Below are 10,121 nucleotides of genomic sequence, written 5' to 3'. Positions count from 1 at the left end.
ATATTCTTATGTAACATAAACTGCATTTGATATATATATATATATACACACATATATATATATGTATGTATATCAGATACATTATATTACACATAATGTTTCACCGCATGTTATGTATGTGTCCAGTCATCGCTGTTAGTTGACAAACTGAAAATATTGGTACAAATACTGAGTGTTTGATTTTGAACTTTTAACACATGAGATGCCAGTTTTGGAGGCATTTCAAATTATTATTATTATGCATGTATCTGCCAAAATGTTGCAACAAAAAGTATTTTAAGAAATTTATTTTGAAAAGCAAAAAAAAAAAAATCTCTGAAGAAAACAATCCCTTAAAAAAGCAAACCTACGTTAACCTTTTTTTTTTGAAAATTTTCTCATTTTTTTTTTGTATTTTCCTTTTATAAAAGAAATTCTTTCGTTCAACATTTTTTATTTTATTTTTATTTAATCAATGAATTGTGTAAAGAATAATAAGAAAAAAAGATATATTTTAAACTAAACGTAAAAAATGAAAGATTTTGTAAATTTTTCTTTTTCTTCCTTGATCAATCACTTATATTCTTGTGAACCATGTCTCATTAATTAATTAATTAATTATAATGGTGTTTTTTTTCTTAACAACAGGTCTGAATTTCCTATTTCTTTAAGTCATTTTTTTAACAACAAACTCACACAGGTTGTCCTTTCCCCAACTCCAAAATCTGACTAATTCACTTTCAGTATAAAAGTGAAAATTTTTTTAAAAGAGAAAATTCATTTCCTATGTTGCATATTCATTTATTTATTTATTTCACTTAACATATACATCATTCATATCTTACGCATTTGTACACACATCCATGTACATGCTTGTGTGTGTATGAATGTATGTATATATATGTATGTATATATATATATATATACACACACTCACACACACTCTCTCTCTCTCACACATATATACATATGTACATGCACATGCACACACACATATATAGAGATATGTATATACATAAGCATGCTTCAATTTCCATAGTAGATTTGTGTGATGAGAATATTTTTCTGTTATAGGCTGCATTTGTATGTATGTGTGTGTGTGTGTGTGTGTGTATATATATATATATATATATATATATTTATATATATTTGTGTATTTATTTATATATATTTATGTATTTATATATATATTATATTTATGTATGTATATATATATATATATATATATTACGAAAAAAAAACAAAAGATGAAGACAGGTGGTGTAGACAACAAACAGATGTATTAGTATAACGCTCGGGAAGTGAAAAAGTCTTTAACGTTTCAAGCCTATATACATATGTATATATAAATAAAAAAATGTATTAAATACTACAAAACGTATGGTTAGGACAGACACAGAAGGACCATAATTCTTCATTAGTTAACTGATGAAGTATCATGGTCCTATGTGTACGTTTTGAAGCATTCAATGCATTTTTCATTTATTGAATAATCGAACGCCACACATCCTGACTTTTGTTAACTATATATATGTATGTATGTATGTATGTATGTATGTAGATATGGATTGTCATTGGCTGTCACTGTGTTCAGAGAATGAGATTGGTTGTATGCAATGCCTCTCCTCACTTCAAAAAGCATCATGCACTGGCATCACTTTGATGTGATGACATCATTATCAAGTGCTTAAGGAATTGGCCAGGATATGTAATATAACACCACACAATAGATACAACTCACAACCAATGAAATACCTCAGGTAGCAGACCACCCCCAAGCATTAACAGATATATAAACACACTGATATCGTGTCATGTTAGTTTCACCTGACAGGTGTGAAACACGAGTCGTGAGATTAAGCTTTCAGCTTCAGTTTTAGTAAAAAGAACTCTATCTTGTACACCATGTATTGAGCACTCCTTTCTCATTCATTCAACATTAATAGTGTATGTGTGTGTGTATATGTATACATAGATAGATATATACACACACATATATATATACATATGCACACACACACACACACACACACGTGTGTGTGTAGTAAAGAGTTTACATTTTGTTCAACCAGCCTTTCAGTCAACTGTACAAATGAGCAGATTTTAAAGAAATTTCTGTTAAATTGTATAAGCAGTAAAAGTCCGGATCAGTGGCATTTGCTATTGACCAAAGGTCTGGCTGACTGAAACTAGGGGTCTAGATGAAATCCCTATTCCCAGTTTATACCCCTCTTCACACTTTCATTGACTATTTTTATGCTTTGGTTCCATTAGATAAACAAAAACCATCTACCTACATACATAGACATATATGGAAAGGATAGATGAGGAGAGAGAAAAATAGAAAAGAACAAGTGTGTCTCAATTACAAGATCACTGCATGCTTGTACACACACACACACACACACACACACACACACACACACACTGTACAGACAGGTAGATAGATAGATATCTGATGAGATGGATGTGTATTACATGTCCATGAACTTTTTATATGGAGCTGAGTCAAACAGTTATTAAAAAATATGTGTAACTGCTACCGAATGTGTTTGAGTGTGACTTTCTTTCGTTTGTCCACTCTTTCATGTGTGTGCATGTATATATTTATATCAAAATCTCTAGGTTTGCTTTTATGTGCGTCTATTTGTATGCATGTGTGTGCATTATCATCATTATTTTGCATCCATTTTTCCAAGTTTACATGGGTTGAACAGGTCTTCTCCAGCACAGCATCTCACCACTTCTTGTGGTACTTTGCCATCTCCTTCATGAGATCCAGCATCCTGAGATCGAATCTCACCACTTCAGTCCATGCCTTCCTTGGTCTTTCCCTTCCACAGGTTTCTTTCACTTTAATCACTTGCCACTTCTTTCCGCAACCCCTTACACGTCACATGTCAACACAAGCTCAATGACCTTTCCACTACACTGCATCTGATTCCTTTTTATACCTCTTTTTGTTTTCCTTCTCTCAGCTCATTTGTGTGCCATCATTCAGGTCCGTCAGCACTACACATCTACCAGAACATGCTTGCCTCACTTCTTTCCAGCCTTCATACACCTTCTACTTTCAATGCTCATGTTTCGTAACTATGCAACATCACATTTTATATACAATCATCATACAATTTGCCCTTACCTCTAAGAGATAATCATTTGGTTGCCATCAAAGGTAATAGCTCTCTCTCAAATTTATCTGTGCCATGCTTACATTGGCTCTTATATATTCTGAAAATCCTCAGCTTCTGTTAACTCACCTTGGCAGAACAAGGCATCAAATACTTCTTAAACCCCCTCCAAACATTTAAAAGACTTAAATTTTGGTGGTGCTCTGTCTTCTATTATTAGATGTCTGCTTCACAAGATTCACTGCTTGTCTTGGGCTGATAATTGGAAACTGAGAGAGTGCATCTACTGCACAATATGGCATTTTTACATGCATTTTTTTTTGTCTCTGGACTCCGTGCAATCCTTTTCCAGCTGGAAATAGAGATCAATCGTTTTCCTGCAAGTTAGAACTTTTGGGGTTGCTTGATTTATATGCAGACCTTGTTGAGTCCAGGTTTTAATTCCACATTAGAAACATTTCCAGTAATTCTCAAAGAGATCAGTCTACATATTTGTCTGTGTGTGTGTTTGTGTGTTTATATCTCCATGTAGGTGTATATATGTATGTTATGAAACTGTGTATATGTACAAACACACATGTATATATATCCATACATGTGTGTGTGTATGTATGTATATCTATGTATATACATGTGTATATATATATATATACACACATACACATGTATATATGTATGTGTATATATATATATATATATATATATACATACATACATACATACATATGTATATAGATTATATATATATATATATCTGCATACATACATATATATATACACATACACACTTATATGTATATATATATAAGTGTGTATATTTGTATGTACACATATGTCTGTTCATTATCTATTTTTATTTGAAATCATATTTTGATGCATTCAGAAATTTTGAAAATAAGTTTTTATGATGGTGAAAAATGTAAATATGGATATTAGCTGTTTATATATGGAGTCAAACACCTTACACAGAGGAAAAAAAAGGGGCAAAATTAGCCACAGGAGCTGATCCACAGTAGGCAGGTGTTTCAGTTTTTCATCTCATGGATAAGGTTGATTCAATCTTTTCCTACATTAGGCGTTTTTAGCCCATATAGTATGATAAATGCACACACATGTATGTACTATATTATCTCCATTGAAATTGGTTCTATCAAAGTAGACTTCTTTCAAATATAGTACTCAGTACAGGATTCAAGTATAGAATTTATATTTTTTTATTTAAAAATTTGCCAAACAATCGTATCTACCTTTACATGATAATAACCGAAGCTTGAAATGACAGTTATGCTGATTTCAAAGTCCTACTGTGCAGAACCTTGGGCTTCTGCTATTAATTTAGTCTCACCAAAGCGTTATAAGTGGATTCGGTAAAGAGAAACTGAAATAAGACTAATTAATGCCTACATGTATATAATATTATATAATATGGTATATTATAGATGATTTTATATAATACATTATATAAAACATAATATATGATATAATGGAATATATATACATTTGTGAAGTGTTTGAGTGGGCATGAATGCATGCATGTCTGTCTGTTTGTTTATATCTTGCATGGCGCCTTTGAAGCTGAATGGAAGAAGAGATCCCTCGCTTGAAAAACAGGTAAAGGATTAGCAATAGGAAGGGCATACAGCTGCAACAACAATGCCTAAATCACATATTCATCTAATCCTTACAACTATGGAAAAACAAGCATAAAACAAACAAGGTTATATATATATCATATATATATATATATATATATATATTTATGTGTATATATATATATATATTTATGTGTGTGTATATATATATATATATATGTGTGTGTATATATATATACACACACGCACACACACATATAAAAAACATGTATTGATTTTGCACATAGTTGGCGATTGTCAAGTATTAACTGCATAATCTCTGCAAAGCTTTCAGCCCTGTAACACATTTTATTTTGTTTCTGTTGGGAAAAGGTTAACAGGAACCTTAAAGTTTCTGCCTTGAAGCCTTCATTGGGCTGTAAATTATTTTGGGCTTTTTTTTTCTTTTTCAGTTTCGGTTTAAAATTTTTGAGGTTCACCATATAAGAGGAGCAATGTTGCTGTAAAGTAACTGTGGTGCAATTGTGAGTTTTTGTGGCATGCAAGCAAAAATAGTTATGGATATTCTATAAAGAGATATTTATAAAATGTTTGTTTATATCCAACGAGCATACATTATTACACTATTCTTTGCAACTACATGGCTCTTCCCACAGACTGAAATCCAAAAATTATGTACAAAGCTTGTGGTAAGACCAGAGTAATCTACTGTCCTATGAAGGCTGCATAGTCAAAACTTTGAAGTTACTGTCAACATTTTTTCCACAGAAATAATGAACACATGCATATAATTATACGTATACATTTATATAATTTACCTATCTCTTTATCTATTTATATATATATATATATATATATATATATATCTGTGCATTTGTGCTTATATATGCTGGTATATCTGTGTGTATGTGTGTGTGCATGTGTTTGCATTTATACATATACATTATATAAATACCTATGTATGTATGTATATATATATATATATATATATATATATATATGCATATGCTTACGTGTGTTGGTATATTGATATCTATATGTATATATACACATATATACATAATTATATATGACCTTGTGTGTATTCATATGTGTGTGAATGTATGTGTATATATGTGTGTGTGGTGTGTGTGTACTATGTGTGTAAATATATTTTAATCTGTGAATAAGTTGGTATGTAATTACTGAAGAATTTATTTTTATTATAAAATTTATGAAATGCAACCAAACAATTTTGTAAATAAAACTTTGATTTTAGGAATTTATTTTTCAGAAATAATATTCTTGGAATTTCTTCAATTTGTGTCTTCTCACAATCTACTTCTTTACAATACTGGATCTGTTAGAGAGAAGGAAATATTGCTTTGGTTATTTACAGGAAATTCTTCATGAGATTTTCATGTTGTTTAGTCCCATGTGAACACTGGGTGAAGAACACCTTGATCAAATGCTTTCTAGACATGATCATATTCCCTTTTTAGGGATTTGCAGGAATACATTATATAATATGTTTCTTATGACCTGGTATGTGATTTGAGTTGATATTTGGCTGCTATTTCTAGCAGTTTGAATGACTGCATAGATGTTTTTTCATTTGCTTGAGTGGTTCCAATTTCGGTTCCTCTTCATTCTTTTATATGTACACTTTACACATATAGATTATCTTAAAGACACAATCCAGAAAAATTTATGTGGGCAAGCATTAAAGCCAACTTTAAAGAGCTTGAAGACAATTTCCGCAACCCATCTGGTTTTACAGTTTGGGGCAATACTTCTAGTTTGCCAAAACCTTATTTCTTTTAAAATTTTCTACTTTAGGAAATACAAACGTTTGGCATTGACCTATATAGGTCAACATTTATAAATGCTTTGCTACCATGTTCACCTTGAAAGAAGGGCCCAAGGATATTTTTTTGCCATTATTCTGCACCAAACAGCAGCTTCACAAAGAGAATGCATTGTGTTGTTAACGAATGAATTTTTTTTTTACATTTTCTAGCACCCTAATTTAAATGTTTGTTTGCATATCACAATAGCTATTTCACCAGAAATTGAATTCATTCATCACAATATTTTTTTTTCTTTTTTTTTTTCTCTTCAAGAAAATCAAATTTGGCCCCCACACATGATTTTTCTCCAAACTGCAACTTAGCTGAAAATCATGAATGTTACACTGGATTTAAAATTGAACGAAAAAAAAAAGAAGAAAAAAAAAAAGAAATCATGCACCATTTGTATCTCGTTATAACAAACAGTTACAAAACTTTTATAAATATTAACGATGATGATCTTGCTATTTAGCAAATGAGTTGCAATGTTTTTGTTTTTTTTTTAAATATTACTGGATATTCATTAATTCACTGTGTAACACAGGATACATGTTTTCTTCAATGTATATTTTTTTCCTTTTTTTTTTTTTTGGTCTTCCATCGTGGCTCAATAATAATAATAATAATCACTCAGATTCTGAACTATATATATATATATTTTTTTTTTTAATATCAAAATACTTGAGAAAATTTTCACTATGTATAGATTACTTATGAAAGTAATCAATTTTCACAACAGTTCATCTGTGATGGTCAGTGGTAAATGTATTTAAAATGATAATATAACAAACACCCTGTACTCCTTCATTGTAGGTTAAAAATTATTTAAAGTCAAAATCTCATATATAAAACAAAAAGGGAATCATTTAATGACTGCTGAGACATCCATAGTTTTATAATAATGTGTATGTATGTGTGTATATATATGTATGTGTGTGTGTGTGTTATATGTTTGTGTATGTGTATATATTTATATATGTGTATATATTTGTATGTATATGTATACACATACACACACATATATACTTATATGGAGAACCTCTTTTCTGTAAGACGTGTAGGGAAAACATGATTATGTCCTATTTTGATCTTTTTCCTTCATATTTTCATATAAGACCCTTCCATCTCATTTGGAACTATAAAGTCCCTAAGAAAACATCATTTCCAGACATTGTTGGCCTCATCTTCACAACATGAAATATTGTACTATTGTTGACGTGTAAAAACATGTACAGCACAAAATACAATTTACATAATCAAAAAGAGAAAACCGTTATCCTAAAGTTGTCTCTTGGGGACCACGTTTGCAGCATTCATTCTGTCTAGACCAGTGGCTCATGACCTTTTTAACAACAAGGATAAATCCAAAATCTGGATGGCTTTAAGGGGCCACACCACAAAAAGTAAAATACAAGTCAAGTTAAAGAAAATTTATTATATTTAAAGGGGGAAGCCAGCAGAAGGATGCTTGATGGCCACATGTGGCCCTGGAAACTGTAGTTGAGAGAGCCACTGATCTGGACCCATAGGGAACAAAGCAGTATTTAAATACAAACATCAAGCATTGCCAATTATGTGGATGATGCTTGTTGCTTGTTGCTTGTTGCAATGGGACACAGTAAAATACATTTAGAAATTATAAGAAGATGACCTTTTTAATAACAAGGATAAATCCAAAATCTGGATGGCTTTAAGGGGCCACACCACAAAAAGTAAAATACAAGTCAAGTAAAGGAAAATTTATTATATTTAAAGGGGGAATCCAGCAGAAGGATGCTTGATGGTCACATGTGGCCCTGGAAACTGTAGTTGAGAGAGCCACTGATCTGGACCCATAGGGAACAAAGTAGTATTTAAATACAAACATCAAGCATTGCCAATTATGTGGATGATGCTTGTTGCTTGTTGCAATGGGACACACTAAAATACATTTAGAAATTATAAGATGTAGAAAACAAACTCATACTGAAATTACAGAGAAATACGAATGTAATCTCATTTCTAAGTATAAACATCTAGGTTGATACGAAGTATTACACCTGCAGAAACACAAATAATGCTTTTACACAAAGATGGTGAATATTCTCTCTGATATAAAATGTCAGTATTAAAATCCTTACACTTCAAAGCAATTATATTCCCTTTCGCAATCAAAGCAATAGATAAAAGAAAAATACAGAATAATAAAAAGCCCTAATTAGTAACAAATATTTTAACAGCAAATAAATGAAGCTTCAGAAATATAGACTTAAACGTCTTGTAGCTCTCTAGCTTGCTAGCTCTGATCAAACTGTCCAACCCATGGAAAGCAAACATTAAAGGATGAGGATACTACGATACAAATTCATCAAACATTACATTTCTGTTATTGTTTTTTGATTTTGCATCATCTGACTAACTGGTGAGTTGTGTTATACCCCAGTGCACCTCAGTTTTGGCATGGTTTCAATGGCTGGATGCCTTTCTGAATGCCAAGTACTTGTATGAAATACACTAAATGCTTTTTAGTAAGGTTGTCTTATTACTTTCGCCACAACTGAAATGGAAATAGGAGAATGAGAGAAAGTGATGACTTTGGACGAGAGGAGATGAGAAGAACAGGTTTATTGTTGTAGGAGAGTGAAAATGAAGAGAATCACAGAGTGGACGTTATAAAGGAAGGGAAATATAGAGGAGAAAGGGGAAGGGATTTGTATTGTATGGCACCAATGTATATTAACAATGGAAGAGATGAACACATTATCAAAATTTCATAAAACAACATAAAATGTATCATGCCAAAGTATAAAGCAACACTAATTTCACACAAAGCTCCTTATCAACAACAAACCATAAACATGTAAACCTAAGAACTAGTAAAAAATGACTGAAGTGGGGATTTAGCAATTTAGTTGTAACTATGTGAGTTTTAAGCTTCTTCACTCTTATGGCTACATCGGCCATACAATTACAATTCTATCTCTCCCATAGGCGCTCACTATGCATTCACCACAAAAAGCATTTGCAACACTATTCTACACAGCAGAAAACTAAACATAACAGGAAAACATTCGTGGACAATACTTTCATAGTATAAATAATTCCCCAACAAAAACAGACAATTAATCACAACACAAGTACTTATAGAAATTAAATAAACACACAGCTAACAACATATAAAACCTGTATGATAATCCAGTATCCAAGTCTACACAAACCACATTTGCCTTTAAGAAATATGAAGGGGTTTATACTATATGTAAGGTACCAGCCCCTTTCAAGAAAAGTCTAGACATGTTGAACGTGGTCAAGTATGGAAAGACAACAGGGTAACATTGTTAGCAGGAGAGATTGGGAAGGTAAAAGAGGGGGGGGTGAAATAATGCGTCTGAATAAATGAGGGGAAGTTGAGAGAAGTTAAAAGAACTTATGAACATGATTTAGGAACAGTGTTCCAAATGAAATGCAGGGGACATTTATGAAAAAAGAGGATTAAGGAAAAATTAAATTGAGCAGTGTCATGTTTTCAATACATGTTGCAAACAAATGTGTGTGTGTGTGTGTTTTTCAAAACATACAAAGATAGAAGTGTATACATATTCATTTTACTC

The 10,121-nt window shown here is 31.5% G+C and overlaps 1 protein-coding gene across 1 annotated transcript in view; it reads left to right on the top strand.

Annotated features, from left to right (window-relative positions):
• LOC115219701 (diacylglycerol kinase zeta-like) overlaps positions 1-7,787 on the top strand; it is a 545,273-nt gene extending 537,486 nt beyond the window's left edge. The window contains exon 29 of the mRNA XM_029789877.2: positions 6,805-7,787. The gene's annotated coding sequence lies outside the window, so the exon portion shown is untranslated. The remainder of the gene's footprint in view (positions 1-6,804) is intronic.
• Positions 7,788-10,121: the final 2,334 nt, after the last annotated feature.

Source organism: Octopus sinensis, linkage group LG15 (assembly GCF_006345805.1).
Source record: "Octopus sinensis linkage group LG15, ASM634580v1, whole genome shotgun sequence".
NCBI lineage: Eukaryota > Metazoa > Mollusca > Cephalopoda > Octopoda > Octopodidae > Octopus > Octopus sinensis.
Note: the sequence above shows the minus strand (reverse complement) of the source record. Positions and strands in the feature narration are given on the sequence as shown.